At 42.8% G+C, this 24,585-nt stretch overlaps 1 protein-coding gene across 28 annotated transcripts in view; it reads left to right on the forward strand.

The window, feature by feature from the left end:
* The window catches only part of LOC147367731 (uncharacterized), a 651,563-nt gene that overhangs the window by 553,193 nt on the left and 73,785 nt on the right, over window positions 1-24,585 (forward strand). For 17 of the 28 annotated variants that reach the window (XR_015132010.1, XR_015132012.1, XR_015132013.1 and 14 more), the window contains one exon: window positions 2,561-3,464. The exons of the other annotated variants lie outside the window; for them this stretch is intronic. The gene's annotated coding sequence lies outside the window, so the exon portion shown is untranslated. Of the gene's footprint in view, window positions 1-2,560; window positions 3,465-24,585 lie in introns of those variants that run through there. 28 annotated transcript variants of the gene reach the window in all.

Below are 24,585 nucleotides of genomic sequence, written 5' to 3' on the forward strand. Positions count from 1 at the left end.
GAAATACATGGAAATTTAATTCCAGTCCATTGAGTATTCCCCCCTATTTTTATCTTGGGTGCATCCAAGGTCAGGGCCACATTGCCATGATGTGAGATTGGGGGGCATCTGGTCCCAAGTATCATTTGTCCATGCTGATATCTGTGAAAACATCCCTCATGCCATCTGATCCTTGATCTTTAGTTCATGCAGATCACCAGGAATCATCCCTTTTCCAGTCCTCAAGGCTCCTTCCAGTCTGGCTTTTTCTAGTGGACAATTTGGTCCCCCTCTCAGATGCAAAGGAGTCCTTGTGTCTACACCAGACTATGGTGTTGAGAATTTTTGTGAGGTTCTCCCAGTGCTGTCTGCCTGGGTACACAGCACAGCCACTCCTTCTCTGAAGTCTTACCTCTCCTGAGGACTCTAACCTGAAAGGAAGCACTCGTCTCCTCCTCTGTCACATTCCATGGATTCTCTAGAGTTCACATCACCCCTTCCACTACTGGCCCCACACAGGGTCAGTGAAGCCAGGGGCAAGATGTCTTCCGGGTACCTACTAATGTCAGCTACACTGACCTCTTCCTCCACTTCCTTTGGTCTCACATGTCAAGAACACTGTTCTAGTCTGGGAAGCAGGAAACCTTGTTAGTATCAATATTTTTCACTCTGCTCTGAGTCATTTCTATTTCCCTGAGAGCTAGGTATTTAAAATTCAAAGACCAAAATGAGGCTCTTATTTCCTTTCTGAAACAGCCTCTTCCCAGTGGGAATGAATGAGATGCCTGAGTGCAGAGCTAGGCAAGGGAAGTGGAGATGGCAACAATAATATTAACGTATTTTTGAAAAACAGTACCAACAATAGTAAGTGGCGAGCGCTATTCTAAGTGCTTTACATGTACTCATTCATTGAATTCTCATAGCAATCCTATGAAATAATTACTGATATTTCCATGATGTGAATCATAAAAACAAGGCACAGAGAGGTTAAATTATTTGTCCAGGGTTGCACAGGTGATAAGTGGTAGCACTGGAATTCCAGTCTCAGGCAGTCTGGCTTCAGTTATGTTCTCTTTAAACCATTAGGAAAGATAAGCTGGGAAGAAAAAAAGACCCAATGCATTTGAAAATGCTTGTTGAGGTCTTTTTTCATGTATATTCCATTTTTTAAAAACCATCAGCAGTATAAAACCAGCTGCCTCTTCATCATTTTCTTTCCTTCATCCACATAGTGTATTTAATGTGGAGAAAGAAGCGTCAGACTTATTGAAGTCTCACAGATACATCTTACTGTAGCACTGGAATCTGCATGATGAAATTTCCATTTTAATTCAGATGAAGGCTGTAACTAATGTTCTGATGGACCCACAGTGAGGACACGAGTGCTGTGATGCAAACCCAAGGCCACCTGATTGACCAAGGTCATTCTTATTTCCCGAACACCTTGGGGAATTGAACTGCATTTTGACCTGGAATTGAAAGTGGACAGTTGCAAGGCCCCTGCAAGCATCTGACCCTGCCAGGGGAGAGGAATTTCAGGCCTTGGGCCTGGCAGATATCTAGATACCTTTCCCCAGCTGGGACTCTGCTTGCCTTTACACAGCATTAATGAAAAGGCTAGAGGAGTAACAGATGGAACACACTCAGACCTTCCAATCAGGGTTCTTCGATCCCCTTCGGGTCCTCTCCGACCCGTGCATCATCTGCATTAAAAAACCCCGTGGATCATTTTCAGCTGCTTCCCGTCAGCCCACATAACATCCTTTCTGACACTCCTCTGGGAGAGTCCCACATCGTCCTATAACAACAGACCGGGGAGGGTACAAATAATTAGAACTTAGATTGTCAACTCGGTCTCTAAAGTCAGTCACACAGAAAATGCGCCAGCTTGACATATGATGCACAGTCTCATTTTATGGAAATAAATGATCTAAACTGCTTAGTTTGGGGTAAAAGTTGATAGCGTATTTTATGTGTCCCAATCACTCATTTTTACAGGAGCAGAAGCAATCACATTGATTAAGATGAATTCGTCAGAGCCAACATCAGTGAACCAGACTTGGGTTGTTCATGGAGTACCATTCATTTAACTTTGGCTTTTCTTCTCTTCCCCTCACCCACCACCAGAGATGATACATTTAATTTAAAAAGGAGTATATAGATGTAAATGTATTGAGGAATAAAGATGCTCAGGTATATTAAGTGGTCTCTGTAAGAAATTGTTATTGAGATATGACTGTATATTGCAAAGTTGTTATTGGAATCCTAAATTGATGCACAAAAAACACACACACACAGACACACACACACCTTGGTTGAGGTTAAACTGTTCTCCTCCCTTTCTTGTCATAATAACTTAACATAATGATAGTGCTGTCATTATAAATATTTGGAGGCTTCTGCATCTTGATCATTGATGGATTCTGAATGTTAGAGAATCATTTTTAAATCAGCACGGGCATCATGTTCAAAGTGTTTCCTTGGATTTTCAGAATGAAAACCAGAACCATCTTCTGTTTCTTAGGAAATGACTGGGAAGCAGAAGAGAGGAAAATACACCCAGCTCTCTGTTATTTTCTAGGTCTTCCTCTGGTAAATTGAAAACGGTACCTCCCCTCTGTGAATCTACCACCCTCCACATGCTTGGCCCGGATGCCGTACACCTGCTCAGCGTCAGCCGGAACCCACCGGAGCATATGGCAGCTCGCATATTGCCTCATCCCAGGATGGGTTGGGAACGCTGGTCACCTGGGCTCTGTTTTCAAGTGGTATGACAGCAGCTGTGGGAAGCCCAGAGAATGACAGGCTCTCACTGCTCTTCTTACCAGTGGGAAAGAAGAGCGAAGAGAACAGAAGGGAGATGTTTTCAGATACCCAGCAGCTATGACTTGACTGCTCTGTAAAAGAACACACCACTCACTGGCTTTCCCCACTGTGAGCAGGTGCAATAGAAGGGAAACCCTGATTCTTTTTTTCTTAAACTGCTAGTCAATTGTAGTCGACAGAATTATGGCCACTAAAGAGATTTAATCTCTAATTCCCAGTACCTGTGACTATGTTATTTTATGTGGCAAAGCAGATTAGACAGCAGATAGACTTAAGGTTTCTGGTCATGTGCCTTTAAAATAGGAATATTATTCAGATATCCTGGGTGGGATCATTGTAATCACAAGTGTCCTTAAACAGGGAAAAGAAGGCAGGAAATGTCAGAGTAATGCTATGTGAGGACTCGACCTGCTGTTGCTGGCTTTGAAGATGAAGGAAAGGGGCCACTAGACAAGTAATATGGGCAGCCTCTAAAGCCTGGAAAGGGCAAGAAATAGATTCTCCCCTAGAACTTCCAGAAAGGTGCACATCCCAGCCCCATGCCTTGATTTTAACCCAATGTGACCCATGTTGGAACTGTGAACCCAGAAACTAATAGAATAATGTGTCTTGTTTGTCATAATAATTGTCATAACAGCAATAAGAAACTGATAAGTGGAGTGCTGGCTTGAGTGGTGGCTCTCAATTTTAGAGTGTATTAAAGTCAGCTGGGTAACTTTTAAAAGTCCTCAGGTGGGACCATACTTCAGAGCAGTCATATCAGAATTTCTTTAAGTGGGACCCCAAAATCAGAATTTTATAAACTGCCTGGTGATTTAAGGGCAGAAGCAAAGTTGATGATTTAGTGGATAGAACCCCAAAAGTGTTTGGAGACAAGAAAGCTGAGTTCAAATTCCATTTCTATCATTTCAAGATTGAGCTCAGTTTATTTCACCTACACATGAAGTGCACATGTACACATATATTTGTATCTATAATATAGATAAATGCATATATTTACCTATAGATATATAATGTATAAATTATAGATAATGTATAAAATGAATTCATGTATGTATCCATATGCACACACAAATAACCCTTCTGTGAAATGGGACCTTATTTGTGAGGTTTTACATGTAAAGAGAATTGTTCAGTCACTCAGTCATGTCCAACTCTTTGTGATCCTATGGACCACAACATGCCAGGCCCCCCTGCCATCACCAAAACCCAGAGCTTATGCAAACTCATGTCTATAGAGTCGGTGACACCATCCAACCATCTCATCCTCTGTCGTCCCCTTTTCCTCCCACCTTCGATCTTTCCCAGCATCAGGGTCTTTTCCAGTGAGTCAGTTCTTTGCATCAGGTGGTCAAAGTATTGGAGTTTCAGCTTCAGCATCAGTCCTTCCAATGATATTCAGGACTGATTTCCTTTAGGATTGACTGGTTGGCTCTCCTTGCTATCCAAGGGACTCTCAAGAGTCTCTTCCAACACCACAGTTCAAAAGTATCAACTCTTCAGCGCTCAGCTTTCTTTACAGTCCAAATCTCAAATCCATACATGACTACTGGAAAAATCATAGCTTTGACTAGACGAACATTTGTTGGCAAGCCAATATCTCAGATTTTTAATATGCTGTCTAGATTGGTCATAGCTTTTCTTCCAAGGAATAAGCATGTTATAATTTCATGGCTGCAGTCACCAACTGCAGTGATTTTGGAGCCCCCCAAAATAAAGTCTCTCACTTTTTGCAATGTTTCCCCATCTGTTTGCCATGAAGTGATGGGTCTGGATGCCATGATCTTAGTTTTCTGAATATTAAGTTTTAAGCCACATTTTTCACTCTCTTCTTTCACTTTCATCAAGAGGCTCTTTAGTTCTTCTCTTTCTGCCAGAAAGATGGTATCATCTGCATATCTGAGGTTATTGATATTTTTACCGACAAGCTTGAATCCAGCGTGAGCTTCATCCAGCCCAGAATTTCAAATGATGTACTCTGCATATAAGTTAAATAAGCAGGGTAACAATATACAGCCTTGACGTACTCCTTTCCTGATTTGGAACCAGTCTGTTGTTCAATGTCAACTTCGAACTGTTGCTTCTTGACCTGCATACAGATTCTCAGGAAGCAGGTAAGGTGGTCTGGTATTCCCATCTCTTTAGGAATTTTCCACAGTTTGTTGTGTTCCAGAGTCAAAAGCCTTGGCATAGTCAATAAAGCAGAAGTAGATGTATTTCTGGAATTCTCTTGCTTTTTTGATGATCCAACAGATGTTGGCAATTTGATGTCTGCTTCTCTGCCTTTTCTAAATCCAGCTTGAACATCTGGAAGTTCACAGTTCATGCACACAGTTCAATGTACAACCCAGCTGTACATTGAAGCCTGGCTTGGAGGATTTTGAGCATTACTTGGCTAACCTGTGAGATGAGTGCAATTGTGCAGTAGTTTGAGCATTCCTTGGCATCGCCTTTCTTTGAGATTAGAAGAAAACTGACCTTTCCCAGTCCTGTGGCCTCTGCTGAGTTTTCCAAATTTACTGGCATATTGAGTGCAGCCCTCTCACAGCGTCATCTTTTAGGATTTGAAATAGCTCAACTGGAATTCCATCACCTCCACCTGCTTTGTTCATAGTGATGCTTCCTCAGGCCCACTTGACTTCAGATTCCAGGATGTCTGGCTCTGGGTGAGTGATCACACCATCATGATTATCTGGGTCATGAAGATCTTTTTTGTATAGTTCTTCTGTGTATTCTTGCCACCTCTTCTTAATATCTTCTGCTTCTGTTAGGTCCATTCCATTTCTGTCCTTTATTGTGCCCATCTTTGCATGAAAATTTCCCTTGGTATCTCTAGTTTTCTGGAAGAGATCTCTAGTCTTTCCCATTCCATTGTTTTCCTCTATTTCTTTGCATTGATCACTGAGGAAGGCTTTCTTATCTCTCCTTGCTATTCTTTGGAACTCTGCATTCAAATGGGTATATCTTTCCTTTTCTCCTTTGCCTTTTGCTTCTCTTGTTTTCATAGCTATTTGTAAGACCTCCTCAGACAACCATTTTTCCTTTTTGCATTTCTTTTTCTTGGGGGGTGGTCTTGATCACTGCCTCCTGTACATTGTCATGAACCTCCATCTATAGTCCTTCAGGCATTCTGTTTTTCAGATCTAATCCCTTGAATCTATTTGTCACTTCGACTGTATAATTGTAAGGGATTTGATTTACATCATACCTGAATGGTCTTCATGGCAAACAGATGGGGAAACAGTGTAAACAAAAGCTGACTTTATTTTTCTGGGCTCCAAAATCACTGCAGATGGTGGTTGCAGCCATGAAATTAAAAGATGCTTACTCCTTGGAAGGAAAGTTATGACCAACCTAGACAGCATATTAAAAAGCAAAGACATTACTTTGCCAACAAAGGTCTGTCTAGTCAAGGCTATGGTTTTTCCAGTGGTCATGTATGGATGTGAGAGTTGGACTGTGAAGAAAGCTGAGCACTGAAGAATTGATGCTTTTGAACTGTGGTGTTGGAGAAGACTCTTGAGAGTCCCTTGGACTGCAAGGAGATCCAACCAGTCCATCCTAAAGGGAGATCAGTCCTAGGTGTTCATTTGAAGGACTAATGTTGAAGCTGAAACTCCAATACTTTGGCCACCTCATGCGAAGAACTGACTCATTTGAAAAGACCTTGATGCTGGGAAAGATTGAGGGCAGGAGGAGAAGGGGATGACAGAGGATGAGATGGTGGGATGACAGAGGATGAGATGGTTGGATGGCATATCCGACTCGATGGACCTAGGTTTGGGTAGACTCCAGGAGTTAGTGATGGACAGGGAGGCCTGGCGTGCTGAGGTTCATGGGGTCAAAAGAGTTGGACACAACTGAGCGACTGAACTGAACTGAATGGTCTAGTGGTTTTCCCTACTTTCCTCAATTTTAGTCTTAATTTTGCAATAAGGAGTTCATGATCTGAGCCACAATCAGCTGCAAGTCTTGTTTTTGCTGACGGTATAGAGCTTCTCCACCTTTGGCTGCAAAGAATATAATCAGTCTGATTTCTGTATTGACCATTTGGTCAAGTCCATGTGTAGAGTCTTCTCTTTTGCTGTTGGAAGAGGGTGTTTGCTATGAACAGTGCATTCTCTTGGCAAAACTCTGTTAGCTTTTGCCCTGCTTCATTCTGTACTCCAAGGCCAAATTTGCCTATTACTCTAGGTATCTCTTGACTTCCTTTTTCTGCATTCCGCCCATCAGAACAAGACTCAGTTTCCCCCTCAGTCAGTCTCTTGTATCAGGAAGCTTTCATAAACCTCTATCATTATCCATCAGAGCGCAGATAGAATGAAACTACAATCCCAGAAAACTAATCAAACTGATCACATGGACCACAACTTTGTCTAATTCAGTGAAACCATGAGGCATGCCATCTAGGGCCACCCAAGATGGACGGGTCATGATGGAGAGTTCTGATAAAACGAAGTCCACTGGAGATGGGAATGGCAAACCACTTCAGTATTCTTGCCTTGAGAACCCCATGAAGAGTATGAAAAGGCAAAAAGATAGGACACTGAGAAATGAACTCCCCAGGTCAGTTAGGTGCCCAATATTCTACTGGAAACAGTGAAGAAATAACTTCAGAAAGAATGAAGAGATGGAGCCAAAGTAAAAACAATACCTAGTTGTAGATGTGACTGGTGATGGAAGTAAAGTCCGATACTGTAAACAGCAATATTGCATAGGAACCTGGAATGTTAGGTCCATGAATCAAGGCAAATTGAAAGTGACCAAACAGGAGATGGCAAGAGTGAACGTCGACATTTTAGGAATCAGCGAACTAAAATGGACTGGAATGGGTGAATTTAACTTAGATGACCATTATATCTACCACTGTGGGCAAGAATCCCTTAGAAGAAATGGAGTAGGCCTCATAGTCAACAACAGACTCCAAAATGCAATACTTGGGTGCAATCTCAAAAAACAACAGAATGATCTCTGTTCGTTTCCAAGGCAAACCATTCAATATCACAGTGATCCGAGTCTATGCTCCAACCAATAATGCTGAAGAAGCTGAAGTTGAATGGTTCTATGAAGACCTTCAAGACCTTCTAGAACTAACACCCAAAAGAGATGTCCTTTTCATTATAGGTGACTGGAATGCAAAAGTAGGATAGGAAGTCAAGAAATACCTGGAGTAATAGGCAAATTTGGCCTTGGAATATGGAATGAAGCAGAGCAAAGGCTATTAGAGTTTTGCCAAGAGAACGCACTTGTCACAGCAAATACCCTCTTTCAACAAGACAAGAGAAGACTTTACACATGGACATCACCAGATGGTCAATACAGAAATCAGATTGATTATATATTCTTTGCAGCCAAAGAAGGAAAAGCTCTATACCGTTGGCAAAAACAAGACTTGGAGCTGACTGTGGCTCAGATCATGAACTCCTTATTGCAAAATTCAGACTTAAAGTGAAGAAAGTAGGGAAAACCACTAGACCATTCAGGTATGATGTAAATCAAATCCCTTACAATTATACAGTTGAAGTGACAAATAGATTCAAGGGATTAGATCTGATAGACAGAATGCCTGAATAACTATGGATGGAGGTTCGTGACAATATACAGGAGGCAGTGATCAAGACCACCCCCCAAGAAAAAGAAATGCAAAAAGGAAAAATGGTTGTCTGAGGAGGCCTTATAAATAGCTATGAAAACAAGAGAAGCAAAAGGCAAAGGAAAAAAGGAAAGATATACCCATTTGAATGCAGAGTTCCAAAGAATAGCAAGGAGAGATAAGAAAGCCTTCCTCAGCGATCAATGCAAAGAAATAGAGGAAAACAATGGAATGGGAAAGACTAGAGATCTCTTCCAGAAAATCAGAGATACCAAGGGAAATTTTCATGCAAAGATGGGCACAATAAAGGACAGAAATGGAATGGACCTAACAGAAGCAGAAGATATTAAGAAGAGGTGGCAAGAATACACAGAAGAACTATACAAAAAAGATCTTCATGACCCAGATAATCATGATGGTGTGATCACTCACCCAGAGCCAGACATCCTGGAATCTGAAGTCAAGTGGGCCTGAGGAAGCATCACTATGAACAAAGCAGGTGGAGGTGATGGAATTCCAGTTGAGCTATTTCAAATCCTAAAAGATGACGCTGTGAGAGGGCTGCACTCAATATGCCAGTAAATTTGGAAAACTCAGCAGTAGCCACAGGACTGGAAAAGGTCAGTTTTCTTCTAATCCCAAAGAAAGGCGATGCCAAAGAATGCTCAAACTACTGCACAATTGCACTCATCTCACAGGTTAACAAAGTAATGCTCAAATTTCTCCCACATGTCTTCAACATACATGAACCATGAACTTCCAGGTGTTCAAGCTGGATTTAGAAAAGGCAGAGGAACCAGACATCAAATTGCCAACAACTGTTGAATCATCAAAAAAGCAAGACAGGTCCAGAAAAAACATCTACTTCTGCTTTATTGACTATTCCAAAGCCTTTGACTGTGTGGATCACAACAAACTGGAAAATTATTAAAGTGATGGGAATACCAGACCACCTTACCTGCCTCCTGAGAAATCTGTTTGCAGTTCAAGAAGCAACAGTTCAAACTTGACATGCAATAACAGACTGGTTCCAAATAGGAAAAGGAGTATGTCAAGGTTCTATATTGTCACCCTGTTTATTTAACTTATATGCAGTGTACCTCATGAGAAATGAGGCACAAGTTGGAATCAAGATTGCCAGGAGAAATATCAATAACCTAGATATGCAGAAGATGCCACATTTCTAGCAGAAAGCAAAGAACTAAAGAGCCTCTTAATGAAAACGAAAGAGGAGAGTGAAAAGGTGACTTAAAAGTCAACATTCAGAAAACTAAGATCATGGCATCCAGCCTCATCACTTCATGGCAAATAGATGGGGAAACATTGCAAACAGTGAGAGACTTTATTTTCAGGGTTCCAAAGTCACTGCAGATGGTGACTGCAGCCATGAAATTAAAAGATACTTGCTCCTTGGAAGAAAAGTTATGACCAACCTAGACAAAATATTAAAAAGCAGAGACATGACTTTGCCATCAAATGTCCATCTAGTCAAGGCTACGGTTTTTCCAGTGGTCATGTATGGATGTGAGAGTTGGACCATAAACAAAGCACCTAAGAGCACCTAAGAATTGATGGTTTTGAACTGTGGTGTTGGAGAAGACTCTTGAGAGTCCCTTGGACAGCAAGGAAATCTAACTAGTCCATCCTAAAAGAAATCAGTCCTGAATATTCATTGGAAGGACTCATGCTAAAGCTGAAAGTCCAATACTTTGGCTACCTGATGCGAAGAACTGACTCATTGGAAAAGACCCTGATGCTGGGAAAGGTTGAAGTCAGGAGGAGAAGGGGACGACAGAAGATGAGATGGTTTTATGGCATCACCGACTCAGTGCACATGAGTTTGTATAAACTCTGGATGTTGGTGATAGACAGGGCAGCCTGGCGTGCTGCAATCCATGGGGTCCCAAAGAGTTGGACACGACTGAGTGACTGAACTATAGTGAATCTTCTCTTTCCCATAGTTGCTGTGGAAATTAGAGGGAACAAACATAAAGGATCTTCATAGTTCCTGGCCTCCAATCATGACTTAGTAAATGAAAAATTATATAGTACTACAGGTCAAGTTCAAATCCAGTGAATGGAATGGAAGAATATAGTGGATATACAGTGGGAGCAAGAATACAGGAGAGAGTGATCAACTAGGCAGGAAGTGAGCTAAGGGCCTCAGGGCTGTGGCTGGGCCAGATATCCATCCCAGTAGGGATGGGCACAGCCTTGTGCAGGGGCTCTGGCCTGCTGAACACTGAACTCTGAACCAAGCCTAAAGAGAATATGGAGACCTAGGAAACCTGGTAAGCTTTACTGACACTTAAGAGTGCAATGGGCCAGCCCATGCACAAATAACGCATGTGTTTTCAGCCACACTTCCCAGCTCCAACATTCATCCCATCATTAATCCCTCAAGGGCGGGGGCTGTGCGGGCAGGGTTCTCCATAATCTGACTCCCCAGCTGAGTTCTGGGCACCCGGCAAATGTCCAGCACTGAGTATCTGCTGTTTCATTAGTCCGTAAAAGTAAAGTAAAAGTGAAGTCGCTCAGTCGTGTCCGACTCTTTGCGACCCCATGGACTGTAGCCTACCAGGCTCTGAGGAGCCTCTCAGTCCATGGAATTTTCCAGGCAAGAGTACTGGAGTGGATTCCCATTTCCTTCTCCAGGGGATCTTCCCACCCCAGGGATTGAACCCAGGTCTCCCGCACTGCAGGCAGACGCTTTACCATCTGAGCCACCTGGGAAGCCTCATTAGTCCGTAAGAGTCGCACGAAAATGGTTAAGAGAAACGTAGCACATTCTGCCCTGCTTTAAACTGCAGGAAGCGGAAAATAGTGTGGTTCTTGAGACCAAGGTCCTAAAGCCAGAGTTTGGGCCACAGAACTAGTGCCTGTTGAGTTCGGGCTCACAGTTTGATCTGGATGGTTTACTGATCTTCCTTAGCGTCAGTTCATCTGTTTAGCAGCATTGAAGTGAGAGGCAGTAGCTGCTGGGTCAGTCTCCTAGGATGAGTGCCCCAGTCAAGTACAATGAATGTGCAAGTTTTCCATGAATTTGAAATCAAGTAATAATATGGGGCTCAAGAGAGGGGAAAAGATGTTTGCTCCTTGGAAGAAAATCTATAACAAGCCTAGACAGCATATTAAAAAGCAGAGACATCACTTTGCAAACAAAGGTCCATACAGTCAAAACTATGGTTTTTCCAGTAGTCATATTATTGGATCATAAAGAAGTCTGAGCCCTGAAGAACTGACGCTTTCAAACTGTGGTACTGGAGAAGACTCCTCAGAGTCCCTTGGATAATAGCAAGGAGATCATCCAGGAAATCAACTCTGAAGGACTGAATTTATTGGAAGGATTCCAATTCACTGAAAGGACTGATGCTGAAGCTGACGCTCCAGTACTTTGGCTATCGTATGCGAAGAGCCAACTCATTGGGAAAGATCCTGATGCTGGGAAAGATGGAAGGCAGGGGAAGGAGGCAACAGAGGGTGAGATGGTTGGATGGTATCACTGACTCTGGGAGATAGTAAAGAACAGGGAAGCTTGGTGTGCTGCAGTGCATGGAGTCGCAAACAGTCAGACACAACTTAATGACTGGACAACAACAGCCAGGGAGGGAAATCTTACATCTGGTTGGGGAGAAAAGAGAAAAAATTTTGAAGAAGCTGTCTAAGTGTAGTAGCTAAGGAAAGTTTCTTGATGTTGTTCAGGATTCAGAATTTGCAACTGATACAAATGTGTTAATGGTGAGCACAGACTGGACAGAGCGTGGGTTGTGAGGTTACTTAGGTCTTGGCTCAGATCATAACCTGTTCACTCACTGCCTGTGGCACCTCATCCAAGACACAACTTCTCTGACCCTCTATGTCCTTTTCTACGAACAGGAGTGATGATCTGGATATAGCAGGGCTGCCCGTTAAGAACTTCCCTGCATGCCTCTAACAGTGCCTGCAGCGTAGAATGTGAAGACTTAGCATGCTCCCCGTTTCCTGGGGCTCTCTCAAGAAGACCAGTTGTCTAGAGAGGGGGTCCCCAACCTCCGGGATCTAATGCCTGATGATCTGAGGTGGAACTGAGGTAATAATACTAGAAATGAAGTGCCCAATAAATGTAATGCACTTGAACCATCTTGAAACCATCCCCTTTCCCCCATCCATGGAAAAATCATCTTCCACAAAACCAATCCCTGGTGCCAAAAAGGTTGGGGACTGCTGGTCTACAGGACAGGTTATAGAAGACTTGGAAGTCTTGGAAGTCTACAGAAGACTTGGAAGTCTTCTCCCCCTAAAAGTAAATAATTATTTATTTTGGTTGTAGTTTTTAGAGACTTCATATATATATACATATATATATATATATGTTAGATGTATATGTGTGTATATACATATGCATATGTATGCATATATGCACATACACACATATATATACATTCTTACAGTAAAAAGCTAAACACCAATAAAGCAAAAGCTCCATTAATCCCCTTTATAGAGCATAGGTTTCCTTTAAAAAAAAAAAAAGCAACTAGTTTTCACCAGTGAAACATGAAGCCAAACTATTGTCCTGTCTGACTTCAAGGATCAGACAGCTGGAATTTGTTCCCCTGAGGCATAGTCAAATCTAAAACCATCCTCAGAAGGCTCTAGAGAAATGCACTTAGCAGCTCTAGTGATTTGTGGGTTGGCAGTCTCTTCCTGGGTTCTAATTGGGGCCAGATCAGCTGCCTCCAGCCACTCCTAATGTTCCCTTTTTATGCCACTCCACTGTGGTGTATGTAGAGTCTAAAAAAGAAAACATGGGCCAGGAATCGGAGGATGCAATGCTCACAGCCTAGTGCTTCCTGTGACTATCTGGTAGCTCAAGGCAGCTTATGGAAACTCTGCTTATCAACTTCCTCATCTGTGAAATGGGAATGGTATTAGTTATAACTATGTCACCAGATTGCTATGAACAGTAAATGACATCGTGCTTTAAAATCTTGAGGTATTTCTGAAATATGAAACATTATGAGACATACATATAATAAAAAATGGAAGATCATTTGGAAAATAAAAGAATGCAAAATAATAAATGTAATTGCATATTACTCCCTGCTAATCACGTTCCTAAAAGTGGTTTCATAAAATGCTCCAGGTCTCATCTTTTGCTGTTGTACTGTATAGACTCACCTGCAGTTTATAACTCTGAATGGTCTGTAATGAAAGCCTTTCGTTCAACAAATATTTGTCAAGCACCTACTAAATGCCAGCCCTGAAACATACTAGTAAGCAAAACAGACCAAACGATCTGCCCTCAAGGTGCTTTCCTGACTTTGGGAAATCCTAGGAATGGTGACTTGTGAACATCCTCTGATACAGTGAAGTCCCAGGCTCTTGTTTTACTCATCTTCTGCGCACTATAATCCTGGGGCCCAGATCTCTCAAAAAATCCACTATTCGGCTTTAGTCCAGGGACAGGCATTTGGTATTTAAGCCAGGCCAGTGTTTGGTGCTCAGAAGTTGGACAGGAACCATGTGCTGAGTGCCAGCAATGCTGTTTGAGCACTGGTATCTGGGTTTAATTTCCACTGTCTGTCAGAGGGACGCTTTGATCAGACCTTGCATTTTTTCACTTCTCCTAAGTGACCAGAGGCTACTACCGGCCCATTACCCACTGCCTCCATGCGAGCCCTGAGCTGGCCGTGCCATCAGAGATTTATTTACATGAATTTCCCCCTAATCGCCCCGCGCATGCTTCTTTCTCTCCCCTCCAGTCATGGTACAGTGAGTGCTGGGAACTCAACATGGGAGTGGATATGTGTGCAGGTAGGTAAGAGACAGGGAACAGGGCAGGGGACCCACACTTTTGCAGAAGGAAGTGCAGCACGAGTAAGCGACTGCAGCTGGCTCTTAATGGCTTTTCTTCTCTGCCGTCATTTTCCTTTAAGCCCAAAAGCAACTCTTTGTAATACGTGTTAAAATTATGGTTCAGATTTCTGATGATCAAGTTACATAGATTAAAGTAATGGATACCAGACTCCGCATCAATTCAGGTATAAATATGGATGAAATGAATGTACATTATCCGCTGTTATAAATCTGTGTGTTCAAGGAAAGACATAAATCTCCCAAACCTTTCCTACCTCAGGGTATGAAGTTTTGTTTTTTTTTTTTCCAGTGTTTTCGATGAAATTATGATTTGGAATAATTTGCTGGTTTTGCAGAAACCTCTAGCTTTTTTTTTTTTTTTTTACAAGAAAGGGTAGAAGTATATTATTTATAATGGCAAGTCATTAAAATGCTCCAGGAAGTTATCATTGTGGAGAGGGGGAGGCTGGAGAGGGAAAGGGGTTATATGGCATTCCAGATGTGCACGTGGGGAGAAGGGCCATGCATTTGGGGAAATTTATAGCACCTGGCTCCCGTGGTAAAGGGTTCTTGGCCTGGAGGCATTTCTGTTTGTGCCCTACCCCTCTTGGCCCTATCAACACCATACATGGAGGGGCTCCAAGGCGTCAGTGCGTGATGGACACATGGCCACAGGATGTTGTGGTCTGGACAGGAAGGTGGAGCTCTCACTCCTGCTAAGCCACAGGGCTGATAAAGTATCTGAGCTCCCGGTAGCCTGGGGCCCTCATAGGAGCAAGAAGAAACCTCATGATGAGAGAAAAAGAACAGAGCTGAGCACTCTGCAGACATGCGTGCCCCAGCATGTGGCTCAAGAGATGCATGTTTGGTCATCCCTGTTTGCCCCTCTTGAGTTTACAGTCTACAGAATGAAGATGATAATACATATTCCATAAGCCTGGGGTAAGGGCTGAATGAGATTGTGTGTGTGTGTGAAGAACCTAGCTCTTCTGCTGAAACTCCCAACCTGCAGCTTCAAGGACTCCTGAGCACCAAGGTCCCAAATGGAACTGCACTCTGGACCGACCCCACACCCATCCTCCAGCTCCCCTCCGCCAAGGCCTTGCTGACCCCACATGGATGTCCATCTGTGGCTCAAGTCCTGGGTTAGCCTGTAAAGAACCCACCTGCCAAAGCAAGAGATGCAAGAGATGTAAGTTTGATTCCTGGGTTGGGAAGATCCCCTAGAGTAGGAAATGGCAACCCACTCCAGTACTCTTGCCTGGGAAATCCCATGAAGAGAGGAGCCTGGTGGGCTACAGTCCATGGGGTCGCAAAGAGTTGAACACGACAGCATGCACACGCATGAAGTCCTGGGTAGTGAATGAAGAACTTCACAAGGAGGGCAGGCTCTTTCTGTACTATTGCTCCATGCTCCCTCCTGTGCAGCATCTAAATTAGCCAACCACCACTTGTCCTCATTCCAGCCAGCAAAAGGGGAAATGGGAAAAACAGGGCACAGCCCTTCCCTTTAAGGACCAACCTGGAAATGGCCCACATCCTTTTTCCCACATTCACCTGGTCAGAACTTTGTCAGGTAGCCCTACCTACTCACAAAGGGGCCAGGTTAAAGTATCCTTTAGCTGGGTAGCCATGGGCCTTATTAAATTTTCTTACCATGGAGGAAAGGGATGTGGATATTAGGCAATAATTAGCAATCCCTTCTAAAGGGGGAGAGGGGGTGGTCCACAGGGAGTTATGCCAGAAACTCAAACCATATGGTTGAAGAGAGATTTAGATTCTCTAGGGGTGGAGAAAGAAAGATTGTTACCCCATGGACCATGAAATGTGTTTATGCCCAATAATCAGATGAATTAGAATATAACTCTGTGGCTCACTTTGTCAATGTGCAGAGTCTAGGGGCCAAGGGTTCTGGGCTTGTCCTATTACAGGTCAGGTGAAGTTCACATTCCTCTGCAGCCTGTGCCTACCCAATGCCCAGGGTGGTTTTACCTTGGTATTTCCAGCTCATGTAGCCATTCGTTCACAATTGTTGAATGAATAGATGGATGAGTGAATGAATACATGAGTAGAAACTAAACTATGGGATGGCAGTGGGCACTTGCCTACAAAATAGAAATAGAGTTACAGATGTAGAAAAGAAACTTACAGTTATCAGAGTGCAAGGATGGAAGGGATAAATTAGGAGATTAGGACTGATGTAGACACACTAGATAACTAATTAGGACATACCGTATAGCATAGGAAGCTCTACTCAAAACTCTGTAATTGCCTATATGGGAAACAGTCTAAAAGAGAGTGGATGTATGTATAACTGGTTCACTTTGCTGCACCCCTAAAACTAACACAACATTGTAAATCAACTATAAACATTAAAAAAAAAAAAACTAAAAATAGAGCCACCATATGATCCAGCAAACCCATTCCTGGACATATATCCAGAGAAAATGCTAATTTAAACACCCAAATGTTCATTGCAGCACTATTTACAATAGCCAAGACATGAAAGCAACCTAAATGTCCATTGATAAAGAAAATGTGGTACATATATACAATGGATTGTTACTCAGCCATAAAAAAGAATGAAATAATGACATTTACAGCAATATGGATGGATCTAGAGATTATCATACGGAGTAAAGTCAGAGAAAGACAAATATCATGTGATATTACATATATGTGGAATCTAAAAAAATAACAAAACTGAATTTTTTTTTTTACAAGACAGAAATAGACCCACAAACATAGAAAATGTACAGTTACTAAGGGGAGGTGGAAGATAAACAAACTGGGATTAACCTATACACACCACTATATATAAAATAGATAATCAACAAGGACCTACTATACAGCAAAGGGAATTCCACTCAATATTTTATAAAATTTTATAAGGAAAAAGAATCTAAAATTATATATATGTGTGTGTACATAACTGAATCACTGTGCTATAAACCTGAAATTAACACAACATTGTAAATCAACTATACTTCAACAAGATAAATAAAACTTACTGAAGCTTAAGAAAAACAAAGAAACAAAGGCAAATCATCTCTATTCACCTGAGCCATCACCTCCCTTACTCTTAAGAGATGTCCTTCTCATTTATACAGAAAGAAAAGAGCAAAAATTCTCTAGTGCCTACAGCCATCCAGCAGGCTTACCAGCCTGTGTGTCTCCCTTTTCCCAGGCCCTTTCTTCCTTGCTTGCTGTTAAACTAAGATATTCCACCACAGCCTACAGTTTCCTGCTTCTCGTCCTTAGGCCCTTCAGTTCAGTTCAGTTGCTCAGTCGTGTCCGACTCTTTGCGACCCCATGAATTGCAGCACACCAGGCCTCCCTGTCCATCACCAACTCCCAGAGTTCACCCAAATTCATGTCCATCGAGTCGGTGATGCCATCCAGCCATCTCATCCTCTGTTGTCCCCTTCTCTTCCTGCCCCTAATCACTCCCAGCATCAGAGTCTTTTCCAATGAGTCAACTCTTCGCATGAGGTGGCCAAAGTATTGGAGTTTCAGCTTTAGCATCAGTCCTTCCAATGAACGCCCAAGGCTGATCTTTAGAATGGACTGGTTGGATTTCCTTGCAGTCCAAGGGACTCTCAAGAGTCTTCCCCAACACCACCATTCAAAAGCATCAATTCGGCACTCAGCTTTCTTCACAGTCCAACTTTCACATCCATACATGATCACTGGAAAAACCATAGCCTTGACTAGACGGATCTTTGTTGGCAAAGTAATGTTTCTGCTTTTGAATATGCTATCTAGGTTGGTCATAACTTTCCTTCCAAGCCATAAGCGTCTTTTAATTTCATGGCTGCAGTCACCATCTGCAGTGATTTTGGAGCCCCCCAAAATAAAGTCTGACACTGTTTCCACTGTTTCCCCATCTATTTCCCATGAAGTGATGGGACTAGATGCTACAATCTTAGTTTTCTGAATGTTGACCTTTAAGCCATCTTTTTCACTCTCCTCTTTCACTTTGATCAAGAGGCTTTTTAGTTCCTCTTCACTTTCTCTCATAAGGGTGCTGTCATCTGCATACCTTAGGCCCTTGTTCCACCATTATGCCCTCTCCCAGGCATTTTCACATCCCTCCTTCTCTTCTGGCTCCTTTAGATGTTCAGTTCAGTTCAGTCGCTCAATTGTGTCCGACTCTTTGTGACCCCATGAATCATAGCACGCCAGGCCTCCTTGTTCATCACCAACTCCAGGAGTTCACTCAGACTCACGTCCATTGAGTCAGTGATGCCATCCAGCCATCTCATCCTCTGTTGTCCCCTTCTCCTCCTGTCCCCAATCCCTCCCAGCATCAGAGTCTTTTCCAATGAGTCAACTGTTTGCATGAGATGGCCAAAGTACTGGAGTTTCAGCTTTAGCATCATTCCTTCCAAAGAAATCCCAGGGCTGATCTCCTTCAGAATGGACTGGTTGGATCTCCTTGCAGTCCAAGGGACTCTCAAGAGTCTTCTCCAATACCACAGTTCAGGAGTTCTTATTTCCCCCATCTTTACAAAACTAAATATTCATTCAACCCTCATCCTCAGTTGTACTGTCTCCTCTGCCCCTTTCACGGCACGCTTGTTAAAGGAGTTGGCTATTCCTACTTCTCAAATGCCCTCTGCCTTCCCATCCATCCCACTGATATTTGACTTCCATCCCTCCCGCTATCCTGACACTGCTGGACAAAGTCACTGATGATCTTCCTGCTGCAACTGCCAAGGGCATCCTGCAGTCCTTATCACCCCTGGCCTCTTGAAAGCATGACCCTGTTGATCACTCCAGTTTTGAGAAGCTTTTTCCCGTAGTTCCTATAAACCACCACCTATCCCAGTTTTCCTCCTACCTCCTGGCTGCTGCTTCTATGTATCCTATGGACTCAGTTCCCCTTCCTCCTATTTAACTCATCATCAGATGTTAAGTGTTTCTCAGACTTGGGGTCTATTGACTCTCTTCACTCTGCATACAGACACCTGGACATCTCATCCACTGCCATTGTTTGTACGCATAGATAATATATATGTATGTGGTGTCCAAACATGTCTCTCTCTCTGGAATATCTTCCTTGTGCCTTGCTTGTGTCTCATTTGTAAAGTGAGGGTAATAATAATTCAGGACTAGAGTGGGTTCAAATGAATTGATATATAAGAATGTTATATGTATACTGTGAACTTCTGTATGCCTGTAAAAGCTGACAGTTACTTTATACCAACCAGTAAGGCTTCATTGAGTACCTATAGTGGGTCCAGCCTAGTTCTGGTGATTACAGAATAGAATAACCCATGGCTGTTGTCCTGAGGACTTTACAGATTGACTGGGAAAAGGGAAATGAAATAATGAAGTGCTCAACTGTGATTCAGCCAACAGAGCTTCCAAGAATGGAGAGGCCAGTGGCATCACCAGTGGAGCTTGTAGAGGAGCCCTTTATTTCCTCCTAGCCCCACTCATCCTCTTCTTAAAGATGCTACTTGTCCATCTGCAAGATATAGCCTTGGTGATCACATGACTTCTCACCTAGAGCCACAGACTTTGGGACTGGTGGCCATCTGACCTGGGCTGAGAAGATCAGAATGTCCGTCCCAAGTACATGTCACTTGGATGGTGTTGAGGAGTGGTGGTGTAGAGAAGATTTCAGATTGCATACTATGGGGACTTGTGAGTAAAGGTTACGGGTATCACCACTGAAAAACCTGGGAGTGAAAGCCTGCCCACTGAAGGGAGAATGGAGGAGCTAGGCAGGGAGAGGAGGAGATGGGAGATCAGGTGGTCCTAGGGAGAGCAATGGAGAACAGAAAACGTGAGTGGATTTCCAGTTCTTGTGAGACCTGGGGTTTCCTGAAATCATGTTGACTTGCAACTCTTAAGTCCTGTGCTCCTTCTAGTATCACAGGGTGTCATATTGCATGTATGGTTGTTTTTTAAATTATAAGATATTTCAATATTATGGTCCCTAGTTATTTACCAATGTAGATTTAAATTACAGCTTGATTCAAGTTGACCAGAATATGTGGGGACTTGATCTTTTTCTACCTCTAGTTTCTGATGAAAATTCCTTCATGTATATATTACACATTAATTACTTTAATAATAACAGTCCTAGTATTTGGCTTTTATAATATTTGACAAAGGGATTTCACAGACATGATCCCATTTGAGTCTCACAAGAACTCTCTGTGGCTCAGAGTGGGTAAGTGAATTATCTAGAGTTACACAGCACAGTTTGAACATAAATTGAGGTCCCCTGACTCAATTCAGTTCCAAGGCAAATTAAAAGTACAAAAAGTCAATCAGTTCATTCTCCAGCCTAGGCCTGAAATAGATGTATGTGAGTCTTGGAATATTGCAAAGGCTTTTAAGTCACTCTTGTTTGCCTTTTGTATTCAAATCCCCAAAGTCCTAACAGAAGAGAGGACCCAAATTCAGCTCTGCTGCTGCTGCTAAGTTGCTTCAGTCATGTCCGACCCTGTGCGACCCCAAAGACGGCAGCCCACCAGGCTCCCACATCCCTGGGATTCTTCAGGCAAGAACGCTGGAGTGAGTTGCCATTTCCTTCTCCAATGCATGAAAGTGAAAAGCGAAAGTGAAGTCCCTCAGTCGTGTCTGATTCTTCATGACCCCATGGACTGCAGCCCACCAGGCTCCTCCATCCATGGGATTTTCCAGGCATGAGTACTGGAGTGGGGTGCCATTGCCTTCTCAGTTCACTAAAATTTTCTCATTTCTTATTCTGTGTTACCTTTGAGCTCAGCCCCAATTTGTGAATGGATTCGCTGAGTCTACAACATCTGGATTAGAGCATGTAGACAATCAAGCCTGACCTGTTAAAACATCAAGTATAACTTATAAGAGGTCTTTACAGTGATAGGGGTTGTGTTGCCCACGGAGAATAGTCAGTTGTTTCGTGGAAACTTTCCATCTATTCAGCTCTGACATCTGGCTCCCAGAACACCTGATGATAGAGGATGCTGAAAGCAAAGTAGCATGGTAACTCAAGGCTTCTGCTACTCAGAGCAAGCGCTTTCGTGTCATCTCATAAAACTTAAAAAAGCGGCTAGCTCATTCCCAAGACACCCATCTTCCCTCCCTTCTACTAGGATAGGAGGAAGAAATCCAGTGTTGATCACCGCTTGTGAAGAGTGAGCCAAGAATATGCTCCCAAATATCTCCCAGGCTCAGGAGAGCAGAGACCTTCCTGGGGGGGAGAATGGGGAGGGGACTCCTCACAGTGTGCTCTGAGGGCAGGCTTTGGCTAATGGGATGCCCAGCAGGGTCCAGTCCCCACTCTCCGCATGCTCTCCTCTCACATCAGTTCCCCTGTGAAAGTGAAAGTCGCTCAGTCGTGTCTGACTCTTTGTGACCCCATGGACTATACAGTCCATGGAATTCTCCAGGCCAGAATACTGGAGTGGGTAGCCTTTCCCTTCTCCAGGGGATCTTCCCGACCCAGGAATCGAACCAGGGTCTCCTACATTGCAGGCGGATTCTTTACAAACTGAACTATCAGGGAAGCCCTCCATTCCCCTGATCCTGTTCCAGTGCAGAGATTCAGGGCGGGCTACACAGAAGAATAGGGGTTTGAGTAGAAAGAAGTGAGCCTAACGGACAAAAGGACCCAATACTAACCATGTCACCCCTGCCAGCATTTCTGCATTGGAAAAGACCCTGATGCTGGGAAAGATTGAAGGCAAAAGGAGAAGTGGGAGGCAGAGAATGGATGATTAGATGGCATCACTGATTCAATGGACATGAATCTGAGTAAACTCAGAGAGATAGTGGAGGACAGGGGAGCCTGGCAGTCCATGGGGTTGCAAAGAGTCGGGCAAGACTGAGCAACTGAACAGCAACAACAGATGGGAATATGGCTCATACCAAAACCACAGTGCATCCTTGAATACATTAGTCACCTTTGTATTATTCTCTGAAAAAGCATCACCCAAAAAATACATCTCTTGAATTTTCAGTATGTTCAGTGCAGTAGAAAACAGATAAATCTTATTTAATAAAGAAAGTGTTGTGAATATTCATCTCTTAAGATAAAGCCAAAATGACATGAGATGTGGCTTTGAAAACTTACTCTACTCTGCAATGTGTGTATTTGTTTAACCCAAGAAATAGTTGAGGTGTGATTTTCAAATAAGGACTAAACAGCTCTTTTCATCATAGATGGGATGAAACATAACAGAGACTGGGATCCTGAAGAAAGTGAGGGATTTCATTGCTTTCCACCATGATTAAACAGTGGTCCAGAAATTTTGGTTCTCTGGATGTATTTCAAATGTTCTATGAAGAAATGAAAAACAAAATTGAATATTCATTGATGTTTGGCAATTGAATGATGAGGATTAATTTGGGAATTTTGTTTTTGAGGCTCTTATTCCATTCACATGTTGTGAAAGTTACAGAACAGGAAAATGAAGGACACTGCCGGTCATGCTTCTCTAGATAGACCAGATACTTTATCACCCAAAGCAGTAATGGAAGTATGTCCTTTTACTTGACAATGAAAGTTGGCCCTATTCAGTAATATGCCAGGATAATGTTATAAACCAGGATTGTCCAAGTGCTCCAATAAATTCTGCCACTATATATGTTGCCATATACCCCCAGACCTCTCACCTCCTCCCTAAAAAAAAAGAATAAAAGTGAAAAGCAAAAGAAAATATAATGTGGCATCATTTCCCTGGTGATGGTGAATTTTCTGTCAACTTGACCAGGACATGGGTGTCTAGATATTTGGCTAAACATTCTTTATGGGTGTGTCTGAAACAGTGTTTCTGGATGAGATTAGCATTTGAATTGGTAGACTGAGTACAGGAAGTTGTCCTCCTCAATGTGAGTGGACCTCATCCAAGTTGTGGAGGTCTGACTAGAACAAAAAGGTGGGGGAAGGAAAAACTGGCTCTCTGTCTGACTGAGCTGGGACATCAGTCTTCTCCTTCACTTGGGCTAGAAATTATCCCTTTGACCCCCTGGTTCTCAGGCCTAGGGGCTTGGACTGAAAATACATCACTGACTTTCCTGGGCCTCCAGGTTAGAGGTGGCAGATTATAGAACTTCTCATATAATCAATGACTATTTTTCTCTCTCCCCTACTCTCTATATATTCTGTTTCTCTGGAGAATCTTAATACACCCTGAGATAGTGAAAGAAATGGACAAGTGGACTATTCAGATGGGTCCCTTCCCTCCATCCCTTCCATCTCTGATCTTGCACCACATGGTTGTATTTTATCTGCTTCAATCCTTGTGAGTATCTCTCTGGAAAAGTTGAAAAGAATGCCATAGACTCACTCCAATGTCCATCGCAGCACTCACTATTTACAATAGCCAGGACATGGAAGCAATCTAAATTGCTCAACAGATGAAAGGATGAAGAAGATGTGGTACATATACACAATGGAATATTAATCAGCCATAACAAAGAATGAAATAATGCCATTTATAGCAAGATGGATGGGCCTCAGTTCAGTTCAGTTGCTCAGTCATGTCAGACTCTTTGCGACCCCATGGACTGCAGCATGCCAAGCGATCCTGTTCATCACCAACTCCTGGAGCTTGCTCAGACTCATGTCCCATCGAGTCGGTCATGCCATTGAACCATCTCATCCTCTGTCATCTCCTTCTTCTCCTGACTTCAATCTTTCCCAGCATCAGGGTCTTTTCCAATGAGTCAGTTCTTCACGTCAGGTGGCCAAAGTATTGGAGCTTCAGCTTCAGCATCAGTCCTTCCAATGAATATTCAGGACTGATTTCCTTTAGGATGGACTGGTTTGATCTGCTTTCAGTCCAAGGGACTCTCAAGAGTCTTTTCCAATACCACAGTTCAAAAGCATCAATTCTTTGGTGCTCAGCTTTCTTTATAGTCCAAGTCTCACATCCATACATGACTACTGGAAAAACCATAGCTTTGACTAGACAGACCTTTGTGGGCAAAGTAATGTCTCTGCTTTTTAATATGCTTTCTAACTTGTCATAGCTTTTCTTCCAAGGAGCAAGCGTCTTTTAATTTCATGGCTGCAGTCACCATCTGCAGTGATTTTGGAGCCGAAGGAAATAAAGTCTCTCACTGTTGCCATTGTTTCCTCATCTATTTTCCATGAAGTGATCAAGAAAGCTGAGCGTCGAAGAATTGATGCTTTTGAACTGTGGTGTTGGAGAAAACTCTTGGGAGTCCCTTGGACAGCAAGATCTAACCAATCCATCCTAAAGGAAATCAGTCCTGAATATTCATTGGAAGGACTGATGATGAAGCTGAAACTCCAATACTTTGACCACCTGATGTGAAGAACTGACTCATTTGAAAAGACCCTGATGCTGGGAAAGATTGAAGGCGAGAAGAGAAGGGGACAACAAAAG

This window comes from Bos grunniens, chromosome 8, assembly GCF_055505025.1.
Source record: "Bos grunniens cultivar Pamir isolate PY7600 chromosome 8, Bosgru_T2T1.0, whole genome shotgun sequence".
Lineage (NCBI taxonomy): Eukaryota > Metazoa > Chordata > Mammalia > Artiodactyla > Bovidae > Bos > Bos grunniens.